Raw genomic sequence first — 26,408 nt, 5'->3', positions numbered from 1 at the left:
AATGGTTAGTCTCACTAATAACTTAAAAGGAAACTGAATTTATTAATTTGGTAATTATCCTTCATTAGCATAACTTTAAAGTTAGTACAGAACTGGCAATAGTTCAAATTTTAGTGACACACTTCTGACCTGTGTGTGTGTGTAAAGATAGGAGTAAGCATAGAGATGGAAGTCTGATATTCCAGCAAGTGGTTAATAAAATTAGGTAGCGTGACAGTGGTGCCAAGACCATTTGCAACACATTGCTTCTTCTGGGTACTTATTTTATTGTATCTATACTTATTTTAGAGCACTTAAGAGTTCAAGCTTCTTGAGAGAAGGAATATTTTTAATTCACCCTTTACATCTCCCTGGCATGTAACATCTGGAGAAGGCAATGGGACCCCACTCAAGTACTCTTGCCTGGAAAATCCCATGGACGGAGGAACCTGGTAGGCTGCAGACCATGAGGTCTCTAAGAGTTGGACACGACTGAGCGATTTCACTTTCACTTTTCAGTTTCATGCGTTGGAGAAGGAAATGGCAACCCACTCCAGTGTTCTTGCCTGGAGAATCCCAGGGACAGGGGAGCCTGGTGGGCTTGAAATTGAACATAGGCCAGTCCTATCACTTCATGGCAAATTGAAGGAGAAAAAGTGGAAGCAGTGACTTTTATTTTCTTGGGTTCCAAAATTACTGTGGACGGTGACTGCAGCCATGAAAGACCCTGCTCTCTTTAAGGAAAGTTATGACAAGTCTAGAAAATGAAAGTGAAAGTCGCTCAGTCACATCCGACTCTTTGTGACCACATGGACTATACAGTGCATGGAATTCTCCAGGCCAGAATACTGGAGTGTGTAGCCTTTCCCTTCTCCAGCAGGTCTTCCCAACCCGGGAATCGAACCGAGGTCTCCCTCATTGCAAGCGGATTGATTCTTTATCAGCTGAGCCACAAAGGAAGCCCTTGATGAACCTAGACAACGTAGTAGAAATAAAGACATCACTTTGCCAACAAAGGTCCATATAGTCAAAGCTATGGTATTTTCAGTAGTCATGTATGGATGTGAGAGGTGGACCATAAAGAAGACTGAGCGCTGAAGAATTGATGCTTTTGAATTGTGGTGCTGGAGAAGACTCTTCAGAATCCCTTACACTGCAGGAAGATCAAACCAGTCAATCATAAAGGAAATAAGCCTGAATAGTTGTTGGAAGGACTGAACCTGAAGCTCCAATACTTTGGCCACCTGATGTGAACAGCTGCCGCATTGGAAAAGACACTGATGCTGGGAAAGATTGAAGGGAAAAGGAGAAGGGGGCAGCAGAGAATGAGATGGTTAGATAGCACCTCCAACTCAATGGTCATGAATTTGAGCAAACTCAAAGAGAAATTCAAGGAGGACAGATGAGTCTGTTGTGCTATACAGTCCATGAGGTCACAAAGAGTTAGACACGACTTAATGAATGAACAACAACAACAACCAAGAAGGTATTGCGTGTCAAAATTACTTTGGCAATTTGGTGTAATTTATGGTTCCATGTAAATTTCTTTGTTCTAGGTCTGCAAAAAATGTCATGAGCATTAAACCTGTAGATTGCTTTGGGTAGTATGGGCATTTTAACAATATTAATTCTTTTGATTTTGCAGCATGGAATATCTTTCCATTTCTTTGTATCATTTTCAAATTCCTTCCTCAATGTTTATAGTTTTTAGCATATAGGTCATACACTTCCTTGATTAAGTTTATTCCTAGGTAATTGTATTATTCTTTTTAATGCAATTTTAAACAAAATTGTTTTCTTGCTTTTTCTTTCTGATAGTTAATTATTAGTGTATAGAAAAGCAACAGATGTCTGTATATTAATCTTGTATCCTGCAGCTTTACTAAATTCTGATAGGATTCTAATAGTTCTAATAATTTTTTTATGGTGCCATTAGGGTTTTATATTTAGTATCGTGTCATCTGTAAATAGTGACAATTTTACTTCTTTCTTTCCAACTTAGATGCCTTTTATTTATTTTTCCTGTCTGATTGCTCTGACTAGGACTTCCAATACTATGTTAAGTAGAAGTCGCAAAAGTGGGTGACCTTGTCTTGCTCCTGATTTTAGTGGAAAGGCTTTTCATTGTTGAGTATGATGTTAGGTGGAGTTTCCCTGGTGACTCTGTGGTGAAGAATCTGCCTGCCAATGTGGAAGACACAGTTGAGATACTAAACTTGAGAAGATCCTCTGGAGAAGGAAATGGCAACCCACTTCAGGATTCTTGCCTAGGAAATCCCATGTACAGAGTTGTCTGGCAAGCTACAGTCCATGGGATCATAAAAGATTTGCCTGGGAAATTCCATGGACTGAGCAGCCTGGTAGGCTACAGTCCATGGGGTGGCAAAGAGTCGGACACAACTCAGCGACTTCACTCAGTCACTCACTAGCAACTAAACAACAACAATGATGGTAGGTGTGGGTTTGTAATAAATTTCCTTTATTACTTGGGGATATATTCCTTCTATACCATTTTTGATGAGAGTTTTTGTCATGAAAGGATGTTGAATTTTGTCGAATATTTTTTTCTATGTCTATTGAAATACCATATTCTTTCTTTTGTTATTTTGGTGATAGCATTGATTTGTAAATATTGAGTAATTCTTGTACTCCTGGAATGTGGTGTGGTGATCTTTGTATTCCTGGCATAAGTCTTACTTGTTCATGGTGTTTGATTCTCTTTATATATTGTTGAATTTGATTCGCTAACATTTTGCTGAGGATTTTCCATCTATATTTGTCAGAGTGATTGGTCTGTGATTTTCATTTTATGTAGTGTCTTTGACTGATTTTGGTATCAAAACAGCATGGTACTGGCTCAAAAGCAGATGCATAGGCCAGCTAAACAGAATCATGAGCCCAGAAATAAACCCACACAATTACAGTCAGTAAATATGCAATGTGCAAAGGAGGCAAGAATATACAATGGAGAAGAGACAGTCTCTTCAATAAGAGGTGCTGGGAAAACTGGACAACTATATGTGAATGAATGACATTAGATCATTCCCTCACACCATGTACAACAATAAACTAAAAAATGGATGAGAGACCTAAATGTAAGACGTGAAACCATAAAACTCCTAGAAGAGTCATAGGCAGAATCCCCTTTGACATCAATCATAGCCATATTTTTTGGATCAGTCTCATAAGGCAAAAGAAATAAAAGCAAAAGTAAACAAATGGAGACTAATTAAACTCTTTGCACAGCAAAGAAACCATAGACAATTTGAAAAGGCAACCTCCTGAATGGGGAAAAGTATTTGCAAGTGATATAACCAATAAGGAATTAATATACAAGATATACATACAGTCCATACAACTCAGTATCAAAAAATCAAACAGCCTGATTAAAAAATGAGCCTAATACCTGATTAGATATTGTTCTAAGGAAGATATACAGATGGCCAACAGGCACATGAAAAAATACTCAACATCACTAATGATTAGAGAAATGCAAGTCAAAACCACAATGAGATACCACTTTACACCAGTCAAAATGGCTATTATCAAAAGGAACACAGATAACAAAAGTTGGCAAGGATGTGGAGAAAAGGGAACCCTAGTACACTGTTCGTGGGATTGTAAATTGATATAGCCACTGTGGATAACTGTGTGAAGTTTCCTCAGTAAAACTAACAGGGTAACTACCATATGATTCCTCAGTTCTACTGGCTGATATTTTGTTGTTGTTCAGTTGCTCAGTCTTTTCTGACTCTTTGTGTTCCCATGGACTGCAGTACACCTGGCTTCCCTGTCCTTCACAATCTCCCAGAGCTTGCTCAAACTCATGTCCGTTGAGTCAGTGATACCATCCAACCATCTTATCCCCTGTCGTCCCTTGGCTGATATATATCCAAAGAAAATTAAAATACTAATTTGCAAAGATACATGTGAGTGCATGCTAAGTCATTTCAGTTGTGTCCATCTCTTTGCGACCCCATGGACTGTAGCCCACCAGGGTCCTCTGTTCATGGGATTCTCCAGGCACAAATACTGGAGTGGGTTGCCATGCCCTCCTCCAGGGGTCTTCCCTACTAAGGGATTGAACCCAAGTCGCTTACATCTCCATATTAGCAGGTAGATTCTTTATCCCTAGCGCCACCTGAGAAGTTAATAGCAGCATTATTTATAATAGTGTTCATCAGCAGGTGAATAGATAACAAAGATGTGGTATATTTCTCAGTAATAAGAATGAAATTCTGCCACTTGCAACAATGTGGACGGTCCTGGAAATTATGCTTAGTGAAATAAATCATGAAGAAGGGCACCCAAAGCTGGTGCTCTGGGACAACACAAAGGGATAGGGCGGGGAGGGAGGTGGTAAAGGCATTCAGGATGGGTGGACACGTGTATACCCATGGCCAATTCATGTTGTTGTATGGCAAAAACCATCACAATATTGTAAAGTAATTATCCTCCAATTAAAATAAATAAATTAATTTAAATGTTAAAAAAGAGACACAAACTGCTAAGTATAAAATAGGTAAGCAACAAAAGGAAATAAAACCATTATTTTTCCAGTAGTCATGTATGGATATGAGAGTTGGTACATAAAGAAGGCTGAGTGCCAAAGAATTGATGCTTTTAATCCGTACTATTGGAAAAGACTCTTGAGAGTCCCTTGGACTGAAAGGAGATCAGATCAGTCAATCCTAAACAAAATCAACCTTGAGTATTCACTGGAAGGAATGATACTGAAGCTCCAATACTTTGGCCACCTGATGCGTAGACCTGATTCATTAGAAAAGACCCTAATGTTGGGAAAGATTGAAGGCAGGAGAAGAAGGGAATGACAGAGGACGTGATGGTTGGATGGCATCACTGACTCAATGGACATGAGTTTGAGGAACCTCTAGGAGATGGTGAAGGACAGGGAATCCTGGCATGCTGCAGTCCATGGGGTCGCAAAGAGTCAGCATGACTGAGCCACTGAAGAGCAAATTTTGTGCTGTGCTGTGCTCAATCACTTCAGTCGTGTCTGACTCTTTGCGACCTATGGTCTGTAGCCTGCCAGGCTCCTCTGTCTATGGGATTTTCCAGGCAAGAATACTGGAGTGGGTTGCCATGCCCTCCTCCAGGGTAAATGGAATATGATCTGTAAAAATATTGCATCATTGTGTTGCACATCCATAATTTTATAAAATCAACTATACCTATTTAAAGAAAACTAAAGTGTATCCAGAGTAATCATAATATCTAAATCATCTTGAATCTCTAAATAGTGATTGAAAGATCTCTGTCGTAGAGCTGACTACTGAGGGGAAATACACTACTTGCCTTTGAATATTTGAATCGGCAGAATTGGAGTCAATGAGAGAGACTGACGCAAAGCCAATTTCTGCTCGGATTAAAAAAAAAAAAAACTTCCTACTACCTGAGATGCCTCACAACTGAGTGAGATCTCTTAAACAGTAAAGGTGTTTAAGCAATAGAGCAATGACTATCTGTGTGCAGTATATCGTGCAGGACATTAGACTAAATAGTTCTAACATCCTTCTGTAATTAAGTTAAAGATGGAAAAGGTATGAATGGTAGTCTTCTTACCTGTTATATTTTTCATAAGCCCCTCAATGAAATATTTACTTCTTGTATCGTTATACCATTTATTCAATGACAGCCAGGGACGGGGAAGCCTAGTGGGCTGACTACTATGGGGTTGCACAGAGTCGGGCACGACTGAAGCGACTTAGCAGCAGCAGCAACAGCAATGCCATTCTGGGACTCAAAGGTCCTTGCTCAGAGATATTTTGCCCTTCTTCACCACCCAAAATCAGGTACTTTGCTGTCTAAAGTTGATCATTTTTCCATTTTTATTGTGTGTCAGAAAGTGATCCGTTTTCTTTTTTTTTTTTTTTTTTTTTTTTTCATTTTCTTACACTGCTTTCAATAATGTTAAATTTTCTAAAATATAAATGCAAGAACTGGAACATTTATGGGAATGAATGTTTTGCAATTAAAATTTTGTGTGCTGTATTTAAGAATAAATGATGACCATAACAGATGGTTGTTTGCAAAGATAAACGTGAGAGCTTGCTTCCTTGGCCTTCATCCAGTAATTTGCTTTGACTTAATTACTTAACTGATGAAATTGGAAATAGAAACACCTGAGACATAATAGCACGTGCTTCTTAAACCCCTATGGAAATCATTTTTATGGCATTTTCTTCCCCAGGGTCTAGTGAAGCTACCCACCTTCTTACCTTACTGTCCCTTACTTCAGTGCTTACTGGCCCTGTTTCCTTTGTTTTCTTATCCTCTTAATTTTAATGACTTTTGAAGATAATTTCAATATATCTTTAAATATGTTTAAATATGTTATATGTGAATGCTCCTAACATCAAGCTACATTTCTCTTTTCACAGATTCTTTAAAAGCGCATCTTTTATCAAAATATTTTAGTTTGTAATGACCCTGTGTTATAATTTGCCATTACTTTATTTTCTATATTTGACAGTATGACCAGTCTTTTTGATCAGTTTTTTTACTGACAGTAGCGTGCAAATATTTCCATTAGTCCTAGACTTTATTCTCCTTTTACCTCTGTATTCTTTATTTCTGTCTTTTCATTTTGCTTCTTCCCAATATGCTTTTTCTGGAGAATGAAATGGCAACCCACTGCAATATTCTTGCCCAGGAAATCGGACAGAGGGGCCTGGTGGGTTTCAGTCCATGGGGTCACAAAAGAGTCCAACATGACTTAGTGACTAAACCAACACCATTAATATATTTTTTTCTATTTATCCTAAAAACATTTTTCTTGAGAGATGTGGCATGAATTGCCATTGACAAAATGGTTTCTACCAGTAAGATAGAATTTACTTGAAGCTTCTTGAATTTAATGGAATTTTAACTGAATTATTCAAAGACAGAATGGCTTCTTGTTTCCTCCCAAAGGAAAAAATCTGTTCATGTGCACACCTGCTAATCTGAGCCTTGAATTCTTGATCATTTGAAAGACACAAAGTAGTATTCAGTAAAATTCGTGGTTTTCTTCTAAATTCCAGAATACTGGCTCCTGATGAGGTAATGATTTCTTACGCAAGTTAGCCACATGTTCTATATGTTATAATTGTGGCTCTGAGCTCCAAGTATGGAAATCCTAGAAGGTGAAAAAAAATTATGCATAAACCTCCAAATATTTATTTTTCATAAAAATTATTTGCAGAGATGCCATATAAGATTGCCCTTGAGGATCAAAAAGAAAGGAAGAAAATAATTTAGGGAACAGTAATACTTATGAAACATCATAAGTGACTTTTAACCACTAAAAATATTAAAAGTAGAACAACTGATAGTACATATTTTGGGTATCCCATGGAAATCTTGCTTAAAATTGATAGTAGCATAGTATTTGATATGAAATAAGGTTGCAGAAATGATCAGATGGCTAACTGGGTATTTGGTGAAATAGAGTGTTTCCCAAATGCCAGCCTCTGATGAAAGATTCTGAGGCTTTGAATGTATATGTTTGTAGAGCAGCTTTACTCAAACTGGGATCCTGAACTGCAGTGTAATAGAAGATATGAATAATTTGCTTGAGAGGAATAGATAATCTTAGAGCCAAAGAATTTTGAGGAAAACCACATTAACATATTAATTAAAATTTTTTAAAAATACTAGTTGTTTACCTTAGTTTACCCGTTGTTTCCAAAGCTCTTTGATGAGGAATTCTTTATTATATGTCAACTATTAGTATCTTAAGAGACACCAATTTTTCTCAGACCTCAGTGTGGAAAGTTCTATTTTAGGATACCCTTCAAAATTTACTGGCTAGATAAGCCATTCTCTTAAATGGTCTAGTTGGAAACCTGCCATAGCCCATCTTTTCTTTAGCAAGTTTGATAATGTGTCTGATATACTTCATCAGCAAACGGGAAAAATAAAGTCTGGATAACTGTCTAAAGGTAAGTACACAGTTGGAGCAAAGACTACAGTCAGATTTATGGCCCACTCCAGTAATTCATTCCTTTTTTCTAGTCAGTCCATGGTGCTGCAACACAACCTTGTGTCACTGCCACAAAACCTGTCTTCTAGCTTTTGTCTCAGATTCTTTTGTTTCCATTGTTCCCTGGGATGATGACTTTTCATTGTATTAAAGATGAGATGAACCACCTGGCACTGCTTAAGAGACTCGCAAACCAGATCAAATGAGGGCTCATAGAGACAATTTTTAACGTGGAGCTGTAATAATTTTTTTATAATTGTAGCAGCTGGTTTTTTTTTTTTTTAAGACCATGTTTCTTTTTCTATTTTGCAAGGCACATATGAATAATTCCCTGTTTTTACTCACTCTGACATGCTATAGAGAGTTGTCTATGTGACAAGTAGCTCGACTGAAAGTCAATGCCTGCTATTCAAAGTGCCTGCCTTTGTGATTTATAAGTAGTCATGGAGATATCAGGAAATGTAGATCTTTGAAAATAAAGGGATCAACGAAGGGAATTGGTAGTGTCTATGGAATTAATTGTCCCTTTTACCATAACCTGTTGAAATGTGCTTTGGTAGAACCCAGTTCTGTGTGAATTCCATATGTTGTTCTTCAAATTAAGCTTTCAAGGGGACATAAAAACTCAGGGACAGATCCCAGTATTATTTTACTCTTTCATGTTTAAGCTGACCTTTCTATTTTAGAAGTTAACAATGGTGACACATTCAGATTAACCAAATGTTGGATTCCTTTGGGGCCCCTGTTTGAAATCATTTTTTGCTTTCCCTGTTGTAGTATTTCAACACTGTTAGGAGGATATCTCTCACCTTTGATAGCCACATATCTCCTCATGTTGAATTTCAGGGTCTACTTTATGGTAAAAGATAAGGTTTCCTTTTCAGTAAACCTCTCAGTGGAACTCTGTTTTATGTAGTCTAATAAAGGATGCTCTCTTACACTTTGCATGATCAAACATTCCTTACATTAGGTGTCAGTTACCCTCTGAAGAGCATGCTACCTTTCCAATCAAATACCAAATGATCTTCACATCATATATCTCCTTTATTTTCCCTGAAAACTGCCTGTCATTCATGTTTGGCCATTAAGTGATTATTCTTTTCAGACTAACTTTCAGATTCTCAAAATTCTTATTTGGTTTTAGTGTTTGTCAATCCAGATTTGTTTATTTTCAAAATGGCATTTTCTTCATCTAATTGTTTCAGAGTATCCACAATGAAAAAAGTACATCCTATATTATAAATATTTAGCAACCCCTCCTATACATATTATGACAGATAATTGTTGTTCAGTTCCTCAGTCATGTCTGACTCTTTAGAAAATGTAAATTTATTAATCCAACTAATCAATACTTTATTTTTTATTCAAGTATAGTTGATGTATAATATTATAAAAGTTTCAGGTATGCAATATAGTGATTCACAATTTTCAAAGGTTATACTTCATTTATTTGATTGTTGTTCAGTCGCTAAGTCATGTCAGACTCTTCACAATACCATGGACCACAGCATGCCAGACTTCCCTGGCCTTCACTATCTCCCAGAGTTTGCTCAGATTGATGTCCATTGAGTTGGTGATAATATCTAACCATCTCATCCTCTGACTCCCTAATCTTCTCCAGCCATCAATCTTTCCAGTATCTCAGTCTTCTAATGAGTCAGCTCTTCCTATCAAGTGGCCAAAGATTTGGAGCTTAAGCTTCAGTATCAGTATCAACCTTGAATATTTAAGGTTAATTTCCTTTAGGATTGACTCATTTGATCTCCTTGCAGTCCAAGGGACCTTCAAGAGTCTTCTCCAACACCACAGTTCAAAAGCATCAATTCTTTAGCACTCAACTTTCTTTATAGTCCAACTCTCACATCCATAGATGACTACTGGAAAAACCATAGCTTTGACTATGTGAACCTTTATTTGCAAATTGATGTTTCTGCTTTTTAATACACTGTCTAGGCTTGTCATAGCTTTACTTCCAAGGAGAAAGTGTCTTTTCATTTCATGGCTGCAGTCACCGTCTGTAGTGATTTTGGAACCCAAGAAAATAAAATCTGTCACTGCTTCCACTTTTTCCCCATCTATTTGCCATGATGTGATGGGACCAGATGCCATAATCTTATTTTTTAGAATGTTGATTTTTAAGCCAGCTTTTTTGACTTTCCTCTTTCACCTTCATCAAGAGGCTCTTTAGTTCCTCTTCACTTTCTGTGATTAGAATGGTATCATCTACATATCTGAGGTTGTTGATAGTTTTCCTGGAAATCTTGATTCCAGCTTGTGATTCATCCAGCCTGGCATATATAAGTTAAATCAACAAGGTGGCGATATACAGCCTTCTCGTACTCCTTTCCCAATTTTGAACCAGTCAGTTGTTCCTTGTGAGGGTCTGTTACTTCTTGACCTTCATACAGGTTTCTCAGGAGACAGGTAAGGTAGTCTGGTATGCCCTTCTTTGGGATTGAAATGAAAACTGACTTTTTCCAGTCTTGTGGCCTCTGCTGAATTTTCCAAACTTGCTGATATATTGAGTGCAGCACTTTAACATCATCATCTTTTAGGATTTGTAATAGCTCAGCTGGAATTCCATCACTTCCTCTAGCCTTGTTTGTAGAAATGCTTCCTAAGGCCCACTTGACTTCAGACTCCAGGATATCAGATTCTAGGTAAGTGACCACATCTATAAATGTCAATTACAGTTATTATTAATACAAAATGTTGCCTATATTCCCTGTGTTGTACAACAACATTTTAAATGAAATACATCCTAGCCTATATTTTAAATCAGACTATATCAATTTTGTTGAATTGTTAACTTTATCCAGCTATTTTCCATAGTATGGGTACAAAAAGGCCAAAAGTTAGTTTTTGTTTATGGAGATTAGGTCCAAATGGCTTCAGAGCTACTCACTAGGCCACTTCCAACATGCTCATTTCCTTGTGCTTCTATGCATCATCTATCCTCCCCTCTTAGGGAAATTTATGGATTTATTTATCCCCTTCATTTTTCAAATCTACATCCACTATTGAATGTTTCCAAAAGCTGTAACTTGGGCTTGGAACTTACTACCCTAAATAACCCTGCATCTTCCATTCATTCATCCAGGAAGCTCTTGAAATCCTATATGTTCATTTTATCATTTGGCATTACCTAACTAATTGAAACAAAGATAATGTACCCTTTGCCTACCTCTGTCTAAAAGTACTAAGGTATTACTTGAATTTAACTTGTCACATCAAAATATTCATTTATTCCTTTGCTCAGTCAGAAGAATGGCATGTTATTTCCTTTTGAAGATATTCTGTTCAGTACTCATTTGCCCATATGCTCTTCATGATCGTGAAAGTGAAAGTGTTAACCCCTCAGTTATATCCAACTCTTTGCGACCCCATGGACTGTAGCCTGCCAGGCTCCTCTGTCCATGGAATTCTCCAGGCATGAACATTGGAGTGGGTTGCTCTGGGGATCTTCCCGACAGAGGAATCAAACCCGGGTCTCCTGTATTGCAAATAATTTCTCTACTGTCTGAGCCACATTTTCTACTGACAAAGAGAACTGTATGTCACGGAGGTTGAAGGTTGGAAGAGGAAGCCAACTCTGGCATCAGAAGAGTTAATCAGTCAGTTGATGAATTACTTGAAGAAAGGCACTATCAGCTAGAGTTGGGAAGCAACATGTGATCTTATTGGTTATGAGTCTAAAACTAGTATTTTAGTGTTAGATTGGACCAACCGTCTGTACCAATGTTTCCCAAACTGTGCTGCAATATGTTAATAAGTAGAATTTTAAAAGACAAGAGAGATGTGATAACATTTAATCTTGTTGTGTTTACTTATCAACTCCTTGCCTGAAACTCTTTAGTACCTTCTCTCTGCAGTTAAAATAATTCTCAGCCTTCCTAGCATCAAACTCTAGGTTCCCATCTGCCTCTAGATTCTCCTTTGGTGCTATGCTCCTCTGAATTCAACTGTGCACCAGTCACAACGGCCTTTTCTTTCTTTTACTTAAGCTCACCAAGCTTGCAATTCAGGCTTTGCACAAGAGCTCCTTCCTTCCGGCAAGGAAGATATTCTTCACCAAGCTTATTGATGATTGGAAAGAGAGATCACTCCTCTTATAGGTCTTAGCTCATAAAATACCTCCTCAAAGAGGTCTCCAAACCTGTTTATTTCTGCTTATTTCCCTCATAGAAATTATCATGCTTAACTAATTTCCTTATTTTCTGTCTTTCCCTACTAGAATGAAATCAGGAGTCCTACTTATCTTGCTTCCTCAGTGTGTCCAGAACATAGAACAGTGCCTGGCCTATGGTTGGAGCCCAATAAACATTTGTTAAATAAATTAATGATTGAACAAAGTGAGTGAAACAGTGTCAAAAATCATGTAGAAAATAAACTAAAATGTCCAAAACCAGGAAAAAACAATAACATGAGTTGTGTTATTAAATTCAATATAGATTTTTTTTCTGTTATTATTAATAGTAGGAATATTATGCCAAAATGTAGATATTTTTGCTAAGGTAATTGAGAAAGGAAGAATACAGTAGTGTATATGCTATAGTGAAATGTGTATGTATATTCACAAGAAAAGGAATTTTCTATGAGGATATTTTTTCCTGAATTTTAACATGTATATATTATTTTCCTAATAAAAACAAATAATGTATCTTAGGGAACTAGTTGAGTAAAAGAAATGTCAATGGATTAGCCTTGTGATAGTGCTAAGAAACACCAATAGGAATTTCAAAAATTCTTATTAGAGTGCCAAGATTTGTGCGTAAGATTTTTTTTAATATTTTCCATTTTATTTCATTTATTTTTTAAATTTTAATTGGTGGATAATTGTTTTATAATGTTGTGTTGGTTTCTGCCATACAGTAATGTGAATCAGCCATAGGCATACATATGTCCCTCCTTCTTGAACCTCCCTCCTTCCCCCCACCCCATCCCATTCCTATAGGTTGTTACAGAGCACTGAGTTGAGCTCCCTGTGTTAGAGAGCAACTTTCCACTAGCTATCTATTTTATATATGAGGGATATGGAGAACTGGGAGAGGTTTAGGAGAGGTATGATACAGTATTAGTGGAGAAACACTGAAGAAACTGATTTTTTTTTCCAGGTAGAATAATTCTATTTTATTGTCTCCACTGAAAGCTGAATAAGCAGTAAGGAATCTAAATTATAGTAAATTATAGAATTATAGAAATCAAACTTTTGGAAATGAGACTTGTAAAGGCAATGGATTTGTGACAAAAAATGCAGTGGCATCTCCTACCCACTAGAGCTCTTAAGTAACAGGAGACCTAGATGATTGTTTTAGTCTAGACTGCTGCTGCGTATAGTCCCACCTAAAGGCAATGAAAAGAATAGGTTTTCTACAGGTTCTTTCAGTCTTGTTATTCTGACTGGTAAGACAGAAAAAAATCTTTTAAATATCTCTGTATAGACTGAATTCATTTCCTTGAACAGCTTGTTTACTAGATATCTATGTTGTTCAAAGGTAGAGATTGTAAACTGAGGAATACAAAGATCCATATGAAAAAAGTGCCTTCAATGAACTTATGGATTAGTAAAATACGTACATTTTAGCATTATAAAATAAAAAAAAATTAAATAAATTTTACTTTTAAAAATTAATTAGCAAAAGATAAAAATAAACAAAGGAATATAATTTCTTCTAAGAAATTAAGGTAAAATCTCATCCAAATCATCATGGCAATCCTCCAGCATTCCAAATTTGCTAATTTTACTCTTTCACAGACACTTGAATTTTAACACGTTGCCTTTATTCTTTTCTATTTGACCATTTCCCTCTTGAGAGATATTCACTATATGTTTTATTTTATTATATAAAGTATTTCTCAGTCAGTGCAGTAGAGTGGAAAGAACACTAGATTTGGAGTTACTGGGTCATTTCTTTCCATCCTGAATTTGTTCTGCATTAGCTGGGTTAGTCAGTTGCCTTATTTGTAAAATGGGGATGATGAGACTTTGTCCTGCTTACCTCATATAAATACTTTGTAAACTGTAAAGTATCAGATATATGGAATGGGATTATAAAAGACAAGCAGAGTATTAATGAAATAACATTCATAACATGAAGGGGGCAGCAAAATAAAATGAGAAAGAAATGTAATTTATAGTGAATTTTTAACCTAGCCTTTCATGGTTCTTAGGCACCAAGAACAGATCTTTGGTTTAATTTTGGCCCAGTTGAGAAGGAAAATTTAAAGAGATGATGCTGCCGCCGCTGCTGCTGCTATATCACTTCAGTTGTGTCCGACTCTGTGCAACCCCATAGATGGCAGCCCAGCAGGCTCCCCCATCCCTGGGATTCTCCAGGCAAGAACACTGGAGTGGGTTGCCATTTCCTTATCCAATGCATGAAAGTGAAAGGTGAAAGTGAAGTCGCTTGGTCATGTCCGACTCTTAGTGACCCCATGGACTATAGCCTACCAGGCTCCACCATCCATGAGATTTTCCAGGCAAGAGTACTGGAGTGGGTTGCCATTTCCTGCCCCTCACATAGTCTCATGTCTTTGAAAGACAGACTCTGAAAAAACGTATTGATTAGTATCACTCTGACTTGTGAAAAATCCAAGTGGACTTTTGATTAACCCCTTTTATATAAGTGATGGGAAATAAAGGGGCTTTCCTAAAGGCTGTTGTTGTGTTGATCTTCTAATAGATATCAAGGCATTTGAGTTTCTGGTACAGAATCACCCAGTACAGTACTCTTAAGTGTTGTGTGCCTATCCCTTGTACCTCAGCTTTGAAGTACATTGGGGAAAATGTATCAGCCTAAATAGTTATCACAAGCTGAGACCTCCTAGATCGAGCAGAACAAATTCTGTAAGGTGGGGCCCCATCTCTCAAAGGTTTTAGGCTGGATGTGCAAACTTTGGCCACCACTTGGAGTATGTTTTTCCTTTGCAGACCTTCATTTAGAACACACCACATCAGTTTTTGTCTCCCAAGTCTTACAAACACAATTCATTCAATCCTATATGAAAATGACATGAAATGAGGATGATGAAACCTGCTATAATGATAACCAATGAGTTCTTTCCCAATACCACCTGACCTAATTGGCATCAGCTATAGCCTTGTTCAACTCATTGTTGATCTAAGCATAAGTACATTTCTCTTCTTCAAGCTTAAATTTTATCCTCGTGGAAAGTGTAATTTAAGTCTTGATGAGTTGAGAAGAAGGAAATGAGGGAAGGGAAAATCACCAGTTGGTAACCTCATAAACTTGGCTTTTCATGGGACTCATAAAGTAGCACACAGAGCGTATTCAACTATAGTTATTCTTTTAGAAAATCCAGACATACTCAAGCATGTCCATATATTAGAGTAGCTCTAGTACAAACAAAATTGAACAGGAAAAGACATTTTCAGTATATACTTTTAATTTGAAATGGAGACTTTTCTTATATGATACTTTAATTGCAGATAACCTTTCACATCTAGTTTTGTTATAGTTTGTTCATTTTCTTTTAAACACAGAGATGTATCTGTTTTTTTGATACATTTTTCATATACTTGGCTAATTGCAAAATCAGTCAAATTGGTCTCTGCTCATTTGTGGATTTTCAGAGTGTATATTCTTCACTTTTCTTTTTGACATGCTTTTGTCTCTCAGTGCCTAATTATAGAGTCAACCTTACCTGTACAAAGCTTTTTCTGTCAAATACTTGACATACTAATGAGAAAAAGCAATTAGCAACCTTAGGTTTCATATCTGTGTTAGTCCTCTTTTGCTAGGGTTAACTGGATAGCCTTTGGCCTTGATCAAGTCTATTAGCTTGAGAAGTTAAAAAAATTCTTTCCTTGGTCTGAAGTGGTATTAGGTAGCTTTCAAAATGACCCCTATTTATACTTCTTTCCTGGTATTTTAATGCATTTGTTGTTGTTCATTCCCACAGTGAATAGGGTTGATCTGTGAAGGCACTTTAGAAATGATGGAGTGTGACTTTCAACAGGAGGTCATGAAAAACATTGAGACTTCCACCTTGCTCCCTTTTAGACAGAAGGAAACCAATAACAAGGCATGAGCATATTCAAGCATTCTATGAAGAGCCTAAAATTTAGGCTTCCTTTGAATAGCCAGCAAATAGCTGTGGTCTTGTGCCAATAGCTATGTGAGTACACCATCTTAGATGAATCCTCTAGGCTCAGTTAAGAATTCAGATCCCTGTAGCCCCAGTTTACATCTTTTTTTTTTTTTTTGGCTGCACCACACCGTTTGTGGGATCCTAGTTCCCTGATCAGGGTTTGAACCAGTTCTTCATCAGTGAGAGTATGGAGTCTTAACCACTGGTTGTTGTTGAGTCACTAAGTAGTGTCTGACTTTTTGCGACCCCATGGACTGCAGCACACCTGCAGCCTTCCCTGTCCTTCATCATCTCCCTGAGTTTGCTCAAACTCATGTCCATTAAGTTAGTGAAGCCATCCAACCATCTCATCCTCTGTTGTCCCCTTCTTCCCCTGCCTTCAATCTTTCCCAGCATCAGGGTCTTTTCTAATGACTCAGTTCTTTCTATCAGGTGGCCAAAATTTTGGAGTTTAAGCATCAGTCCTTCCAATGACTATTCAGGGTTGATTTCCCTTAGCATTGACTGGTTTGATCTCCTTGCTGTCCAGCCACTGGACCACCAGGGAATTCCTCCCAGCTGACATCTTCATTCCAACCTTAAAGAAACCCTAAGACCAGAACTTGTTCCTGAGTTTTGGAACCAAGAAACTGTATGTGATAATAAATACTTGTTGTTTTAGGATACAAGTTTGTTTTGTATGTGTGTGTGTGTATGTATATATATATATATATATATATATATATGAAGATTTCCTTTCAAGGAATCTTTCCTTTCAAGATTACCTGGTGGTTCATTGGTAAAGAATCTGCCTGTAATTCAGAAGCCACAAGAAACACGGGTTTGATCCCTGGGTCTGGAAGGTCCCCTGGGGGAGGGCATGGCAACCCACTCCAGTATTCTTGCCTGGAGAATACCACAGACAGAGGACCCTGAAGGGCTACAGTCCATGGGGTCACAGAGAGCCGGACACAACTGAAGTTAGTATATATATCTCCCCTCTCTCTTGAACATCCCTCCCCATCCCCCCACCCCAAATTCTACCCCTCTAGGTTGTCACAGAGTGTCAGGCTGGGCTCCTTGTGTTATATAGCAGCTTTCCACTAGTCATCTGTTTCATACATGATAGTGTATATATGTCAGTGCTACTTTCTCAGTTTGTCCTACCTTCTCCTTCCCCTGCTATGTTTACGACACAAGTTTTGGAATCATTGGTTGAACAGCAATGGATAACTGAGAGAGAAGTCAAGGTCTGTGAAATTCAAACATGGTTTGATTTAGTAATAGCCAGGCTCAATGAAGAGATTTTCAAATAAACTGTTTTTAAACAAGCAGTTAATCTAATACAGTTATGTAAAGTTTAAAAATAAAATAAAATTAAAAAAAAAAAAAAAAAAGAAAAAAAAAAAAAAAACAAGCAGTTATTCTTGAAAACAGAGGGCTAAAGGGAAACATGGCTCAGTGGCAAAGAACCACCTGCCTGCTGATTCTGATCTTCCCTGGGTTGGGAAGATACTGTGAAGAAGGAAATGGCAACCCATCACAGTATTCCTGCCTGGGAAATTCCATGGGCTGAGGAGACTGGCAGGCTACAGTCCATGGGATCACAAAAGAGTCAGACATGAGTTAGAAGCTAATAACAACAACAAAAGGAAATATAATTCATAAAAGTTCCACTTTTTCTTAATGTTATTGTTTGTTATAGAATTGTAAGAAATTTTAAGAAAAATCAAAAAGAGACTGCCATGTTAGAAAACAAAAATGTGACCCCCACCCGCTCTTGACTTGTTAGTGTTGAAGACCAGAAAAAAACAGGTTTGTCTCCGTTTTACCAAATATATGACTCCCAAGAGTATTTGGGAGATTCTGGGCACCTGGGAGATCCTCAGAAATATTTGTCTAATTAATTCATTGAATGTACTGAAAGGAAATCTTGATCTCTTCAGATTCCAGGCAAAAAGAATGCTGAGGTACCTGTTGATACAGCCCCAAGTTACTGCTTCCTCTGTTCAGTTCAGTTGCTCAGTCGTATCCGACTCTTTGCCACCCCATGAATCGCAGCACACCAGGCCTCCGTGTCCATTGCCAACTCCCAGAGTTCACCCAGATTCACGTCCATCGAGTCAGTGATGCCATCCAGCCATCTCATCCTCTGTCGTCCCTTTCTCCTCCTGCCCCCAATCCCTCCCAGCATCAGGGTCTTTTCCAATGAGTCAACTCTTCGCATGAGGTGGCCAAAGTATTGGAGTTTCAGCTTTAGTATCAGTCCTTCCAGTGAACACCCAGGACTGATCTTTAGAATGGACTGGTTGGATCTCCTTGCAGTCCAAGGGACTCTCAAGAGTCTTCTCCAACACCACAGTTCAAAAGCATCAATTCTTCGGAACTTAGTTTTCTCAGTCTAACCTAATAATCTTCACCGCAAAATTGAAGGAAGTTTGGAGAAAGTTTTGAGTAGGTGACAGTGTCAGAGACTAAAGTAGCTTGTTAAGGTGTTGATAAGAGTAGAGGACTGGGTACTTCAGAGTTTTGATTGATATGAGAATCAACCTATAGAATAATTCTTGTGTATGGAATTTGAAAGAATGAAGTGGAACTCAGGGTTGTGATAAGAGTTATTGGTGCTTATTGTGACATCCAATACAGAAGTAGTGCAAGTACATTTCTATCACCAATGAGCAAGGCTCTTAAGGACATCTGCCACTGAGTGAGTTATACCCGACACACCAGACAGTTGGACAAGCATTATTGCTTAATTTATTAGGGGAACTGATGAATGAATGCATGCTATTTACATTTTTAAAATTGACATACAGTAAAATTTTCTTGTAGGGAGTATTTGGACCTTTCAATGAGTTGAATACATATATATTAATAGATTCCTTTGCCCATTGCTTTAATCAAGATATAGAACAGTTCCATCCCTGTAAAAAACTGTTGTACTATTTATTTATACTCATAATCCATCTCCCTCCACTTACCCCTAGCAATCACTCATCCGTTCTGTCACTATAGTTTTGTCTTGTCAAGAATATTATATATATGTAAGGCCTTCCCTAGTGGCTCAGAGTTTAAAGTGTCTGCCTGGAATGCAGGAGACCCGGGTTTGATCCCTGGGTTGGGAAGATCCCCTGGAGAAGGAAATGGTAACCCACTCCAGTACTCTTGCCTGGAGAATCCCATGGAGGGAGGAGCCTGGTAGGCTACAGTCCATGGGGTTGCAAAGAGTCAGACATGACTGAGCGACTTCATGAGATGACACGAAATGCATAAATACAGCATGTAGCCAAGACTGGCTTCTTTCATTCAGTATAATGCCTTTGGGATTGATCTAACTTTTTTATATCAATAGCTCATTCCATTTTTTGCTGAATAGTATTGTTTATCCACTCACACATCAAAGGATGTTTGGTTTGTTTCTGGGTTTTGGTAATCATAAATAGAGCTACTATAAATATTCATGTACAAGCTTTTGTGTGAACATAGGTTTTCATTTCTCTGGGATAAATACCTAAGAGTATGATTGCTGGGTTATATGGTAGGTATATGTTTTTGTTTGTAATTAACTGCCAAACTGTTTTCCATCAGTAATGTATGAGAGTATCAGTTTGTCCATATCTTTGCTATCACTTGTTATGTTATCACTTTAAAAAATTTTAGGCATTTTAATTGGTGTGTGGTTGAATATTCACAGTAATTTTAATTTTCCTAACGGCCAATATCTTCTCATATGCTCAACCCCCTACTTTTTATTTTGCAAAGGGCATGTAATAAATTAAGTATAAGAGGATATTTTAACACCAAAAAGTAAATAATTGTAGCTTGACGCAGGGGTTACCACACTGTTTCGATTTTTTTCATTTTACCTCAGGCCAGTTGAAAGTTGACTGTGATCACAGACTGGTCTACTGAGAAGCCTTTGGGAGCCCTGCAATCCAGAATTGTTCTTTTGGCATTGACTTTATTGTAAGAATGCATGGATTAGTGTAGTCAATTCCCCTTACTAAAAGTTCCTACTAGATAAATTTTCATCGACTCTACACCATATACAAGGTCACATGTAAACTTTCTGGCACAACAATTGAGATACGGCATAATTTTCTATTATGAGATACATCACTACCCTTTTTAGCTTTATATTCTACTATTCCCCCCCATTACTGTGCTTCCAGCAACCTCATATGTTTTACTGACCCCCACGGAATCCCCATTTCATCCCTTATCTAAAAAGTTTACAAAGCCTCTAATCGAATTCTATTTATTCTTCAAGCTGTTGCTTAATATTTCACAATATGTTTTCTGAGGAACACCTGCATTAGAATCATCTGTAATTGTTAAATATGCAGATCTCTGGGCCCTGCTCTGGATTTACTGAATTAGTCTTCTTGGAGATGGGAAATCTGCATTTGAAACAAATGTTCCATATATGGTCCTTAGGTATCACTGGAATTCCAGTTGGGCTTTTCAAATACTAAATCCTTTAATATTAATTAATTTATTTAATTCGTTTAATTTAATTTATTTGGGCTATTTCAAATCCTTACAACATTATAAGGACTTATAGCATTATAAGTGCTGTACTCAATATGCCAGCAAATTGGGGAAACTCCCCAGTGGCCACAGGACTGAAAAAGGTCAGTTTTCATTCCAATCCCAAAGAAAGGCAATGCCAAAGAGTATTCAAACTACCACACAATCGCACTCATCTCACACTAGCAAAGTAATGCTCAAAATTATCCAAGCCAGGCTTCAAGAGTACATGAACTGTGAACTTCCAGACGTTCAAGCTGGAGTTAGAAAAGGCAGAGGAACCAGAGATTAACTTGCCAACATCTGTTGGATCATAGAAAGCAAAGAAGAACTAAAGAGCCTCTTGATGAAAGTAAAAAAGAAGAGTAAAAAAAATTGGGTTAAAACTCAACATTCAGAAAATTAAGATCATGGCATCTGGTCCCATCACTTTATGGCAAAGAGATGAGGAAACAATGGAAACAGTGAGAGACTATTTTGGGGGGCTCCAAAATCACTGCAGATGGTGACTGCAGCCATGAAATTAAAAGGCACTTGCTCCTTGGAAGTAAAGCTATGACCAACCTAGACAGCACATTAAAAAGCAGAGACATGACTTTGCCAACAAAGGTCCGTCCTGTCAAAGCTGTGGTTTTTCCAGTAGTCGTGTATGGATGTAAGAGTTGGACTATAAAGAAAGCTGAGCGCCAAAGAATTGATGCTTTTGAAGTGTGGTGCTGGAGAAGACTTTTGAACTGTGGTGTTGGAGAAGACTCTTGAGAGTCCCTTGGACTGCAAGGAGATCCATCCAGTCCATCGTCAAGGAAATCAGTCCTGAATATTCATTGGAAGGACAGATGCAGAAGTTGAAACTCCAATACTTTGGCCACCTGATGCAAAGAAATCACTCATTTGAAAAGACCCTAATGCCGGGAAAGATTGAAGGTGGGAAGAGGAGAGGACGACAGAGGATGAGACGGTTGGATGGCATCACCGACTCAATGGACATGGATTTGGTAAATTCTGGGAATTGGTGATGGACAGGGAGGCCTGGCATGGTGCAGTCCATGGGATCGTAAAGAGTGGGACACAACTGAGTGACTGAACTGAACTGTTAAGTCTTTTGTTGTTTAGTTTTCCATATATGAGTGTCTTATTTTGCAAGCTAACTAAAGTTCCTTATGTTAGGGATCTTTTTTAAGAAATAATTTTTTAGCACTAAAGAAATGAATGAATGAAGAATTAGGTAATTCTAATTGTACAAATAGTTGTTAGATAGTTGTAAGAATACACTGATCTATGTAAAGACACCTGTTGGTAAGAACTGGTAGAGTATGCTGCCATTCCAGTTTCTTAAAGAGAGAACCTGTGCAAAAATAAATTTATATCGGCAAATCTATTGGTACATGACAACGTTAGTGTGTATTTTTCATTCCTTCCTTGTAAATATGTTCATAATTTGCAGTGGATAATGGTTAATGTTATTAGCATGTGTTTGAGGCCATATCTATATTTGACCTGCATACTGATCCTTGAGAGGCATGACAAAACTACTCATTTGTGCTATCTTGTTAATCAGTATTAATTGCTGTGGCTGAATCCACCGTGTAATGATTCCCATCGGTTGTTCAGACAATTCTAGAAAACAGATGCCTGGTGCATTGGTCTGTTGTTTCCACACATGTTAGTTGTGGCCTTCTGTTCTCAAGGACCAGATAACTTTACACAGCACTGATGTGGCTTGTTTTAGAATTGATCTGCTTCAAAGGCTACCTTGGGAAACTGGACGTTTTGTACTTTAACAAGGTCAAAAGTAATAGGAAAGTTTTGAATCTGTGTTATCTTCTGATATTCTCTTTGCTTCAGAGGCTACTTGTCCAACACAGAAACCCAAGAGTCACTCATACCTCTTCCTTTTATATAACTTAATCCAATCAGATGACATTTCCTATGTATTCTAGACCTATGACATCTCTGAAAGCAATGCCTTATGCCCAACCTTACTTTTACTGGCTGATTTCAGTTTCCAATTTTATCAGTATTAACTTTTTCTCTGCCTACAGTCTCATCTGTCCTTCTAGTACATCTGTCACATTGTCACTGTAGGGCTATCATGTTTTTTATGCATAAAATGCTTTCATGACTCTCATCGCTTAAATGATCAAACAAAGTCTTTAGTTGTCCCATATTGGTCCCTCAGCAAGCCACAATGAGACCCAGTTCTATCCACCGCAGTCCCGCATCAGCCTGGGGAACACCCTGGGTCAGAATGCCAGCCATGCTGGGATCCATCCCCACCTATCAGCATTCCAGCAGCCATTGGACCCAGGCAGAAACTGGCAGCAAACTGGGCCTGAGACCAGTCCTGTGTAAAAGCATACCCACAGTAGTTGAACCCATCATAACAGATGGGGCCTCACAGCCCACATAGTGAGCATGCGTAGAGTATATAGCTCTGATGACCAGAGAGGAGTGTGTTGTTGGGCCCCATAGGACATTTCCTGTGTGCTGTGCTAACTCGCTTCAGTCATGTCCAACTCTTTGCAACCCTGTGGACTATAGCCCTGCCCCATTCCCCCAGCTCCTCTGTCCATGGCATTCTCCAGGCCAGAATACTGGAGTGGGTTGCTGTGCCCTCCTCCGGGGAATCTTCCAGAGCCAGGGATCAAACCCATATCTCTTATGTCTCCTGCATTGGCAGGCAGGTTCTTTGCCACTAGCGTTACCTGGGACACCAGGACATCTCCAACATAAGGCCAATTCTCCAAGATCATAAAATGTAATCTACCTACCATATATATATGTATGTGTGTATATATATATATATATATATATATATATATAAACAGAGAATTTGGCAAAATGAGCAGACAGAAAAACATATTTTAATCAAAGGAACAAGATGAAACCTCTGAGAAAGAAATAAACATAATGGGTATAACCTATCTACCCAATAAAGAGTTTAAGATAACCAACATGGACCTAGTATTTAGGACACAGAACTCTGTTTAATATTATATAACAACTTAAATGGGAAGAGAATTTGAAAAAGAAAAGATACATGTATATGTGTAACTGAGTCACTTTGCTGTGTAACTAATACAACATTGTTAATCAGTTGTACTCCAACATAAACATTTTTCTTTTTAAAGTTTAAGGTAATTATAATAAACATGCACACCAAACTCAGGAGATGATAGAATGGACACAGTGAGATTTTTAGAAAAGTGTTAGAAGCTGTAAAGGAGAACTATACAGTGTTGAAGAATATAATAACTGAGTGATGCAAAGTCAGCCTTTTCAATAAATAGGGTGGTAAACTGGACAGATACAAGCAAAAGAATCAGACTGGACTACTTTCTCACAGCACATACAAAAATAAATTCAAAATGGATGAAAGAGTTAAATGTGATACTTGAAACTATAGAACTTGATACTTGGTATAGATACTTGAAACTATGGAAGAAAGCAGACAGCATGCTTTTTGACATTAGTCTTAGAAATATTTTGGGGGAATATTTCTCCTCAGGCATGGGAAACAAAAGCAAAAATAAATAGGACTGTATCAAATATGAAACAAAAAGGCAGCCTATTGAATAGAAGTTATTTTTTAAATGGTATATCCAAAATATACAGGGAAATCATACAACTCAACATCAAAAAGCAAACAGAAACAACCCAATTAAAAAATGGACAGAAGACCTGAATATACATTTTTCCTGAAAAGGCATACAGTTGGCTAACAGGCACATGAAAAGCTGTTCAACATCTCTAATTATAAGAGAAATGCAAATCAAACCTACAAGGAGGTACCATCTCACACCTGTCAGAATGGCTAGCATAAAAAAGACAACAAATAACAGAAAAGAGAATGCTCATTCACTGTTGGTGGGAATGTAAATTGATGTGGTCAGAATGGAATACAGTATGGAGGTTCCTCAGAAAGTTGTAAATAGAACTGGTACATGACCCAGTGAGTCCACTTCTGAATATATATACAACAAAATAAAAAAACACTAATTTGAAAAGATACATGCCCCCCCAAGGTTCATTGCAGCGTTATTTACAATGGTCCAGATAATGTTAGCAACCTATGTGTCCATCGATAGATGAATGGATAAAGAAGTGGTATGTATATACAATGGAATATTACTCTGCCTTAAAAATGAAATCTTGCAATTTTCAACAACATGGATGGATCTAGAGGAAATTATGCTAAGTATAACAAAGACAAATACTGCCTGATGTCACTTATATGTGGACTCTACAAATAATACAAAATGAAAATAGGTTCAAGGATGAGCAAACAAGCAGTTGCCAGAGAGGTAGGTGGTTGGGAAAAATAGGTGAAAGTGATTAAGAGGTAAAAGCCTCAGTTGTATAATAAATGGTATGTCATGTACAGCATGATGAATATGTCAGAAATATTCTAGTAATTTAGTATGGGGACATATGTTTACTAGACATCATAGTTTTTGTTTCATAATGTACTCAAATGGCAAGTCACTATGTAGTATACCTAGAATTAATAATTAAACTTAAAAAAAAAATCTAGTCTCTAGGATGGCACACAAAGCCTTTGGTTATCTGGTCCCTGCCTAAATTTCCAGCCTTATTTATGGAAGATTCTGTTTTTATTCTCTAGCCACACTAAATTATAGGTTCCTGGAAGGATAATGTGGTTTCATGCATCCATGCTTTTGCACTCACTGCACTTTATAATTGCAGTGCCCTACTCTACCCTGCCGTCTTACCTCATAAAGGTTCTGTGCAAGTACCATTTCCACACTGAAGCTTTTCCTGACCACTCCTCTGTTGTCGGTACACCTACTTCATCCTATGCACACTTCCATCTTTTTGGGGGGGGGGAGCCATGCTGCACAGCATGTGGGATCTCAGTACCTCAACCAGGGATTGAATCCACACTTCTTGCAGTGGGAGTTTGGAGTCTTAACCATTGAACTACCAGGGAAATCTCCACACTTCCATCTTTGCATCTGTAAAATCTTTATTGAGTTAATTTACATGTCTGACTTACCCAGTTAGATTATAAACTTTTGGGGGTATAAAAGTGAATATATAGAAAGAGAAAAGAAATTACGAAAATTTATAAATTTTCAGAAGCAGATACCAAAACATCACAAAAGCTGGAACTGCTATACACACACACACATACACATATATACACATACACACAGAAGATTATATATGTATATTACATCATTAACAGGTCAACACATTTCTATAACTCTTTCACTATGTATTTTTGACTACCTGTTTCTTTCAATTGTGGTAAGACCACTTCATATGAGATCTACCCTCTTAGCAAAATTTTAAAACAGTATTGTTAACTGTAGGTACAGTGTTGTACACCAGATTTCTAGAACTTAGTCATCTTGCCTAATGGAAGTTTTATATCTGTTTAAAAGCAACTCTTCTTTTTCCTTCCCCCAGAACTCAACCACCACCATTTTATTCCCTGTTTGTGTTTACTGTGGTTAGATATTTCATATAAGTGGAACTGTGCAGTATTTGTGCTTCTCTGATTGGCTTATTTCACTTAGCATAATGTCCTCAAGCTTTATCCATGTTAACACATATGGAAGAGTGTATTTTTTATAGCTGGATAATATTCCATTACATGTGTATACTATATTTTTTTTATCCTTTTGTTGACGAACATTTAGATTGTTTGCATATTTGGATATAATAATGCTGCAACTATCTCTTCAAGATCCTGATTGTAATTCTTTTGAATATCCACCCTGAAGTAGGATTACTGGATCATATGTTAGTTTCATTTTTAATTTGGCAGGAAGGGTACTTCCATACTGTTTTGCATATC

General features: G+C 37.6%; 1 protein-coding gene across 7 annotated transcripts in view; it reads left to right on the top strand.

Moving 5' to 3' along the window:
• Nucleotides 1-26,408, top strand: part of EDA (ectodysplasin A) — a 481,432-nt gene that overhangs the window by 276,293 nt on the left and 178,731 nt on the right. The window lies entirely within an intron of this gene.

This window comes from Bubalus kerabau, chromosome X, assembly GCF_029407905.1.
Source record: "Bubalus kerabau isolate K-KA32 ecotype Philippines breed swamp buffalo chromosome X, PCC_UOA_SB_1v2, whole genome shotgun sequence".
NCBI classification, from domain to species: Eukaryota; Metazoa; Chordata; class Mammalia; order Artiodactyla; family Bovidae; genus Bubalus; species Bubalus kerabau.
Note: the sequence above shows the minus strand (reverse complement) of the source record. Positions and strands in the feature narration are given on the sequence as shown.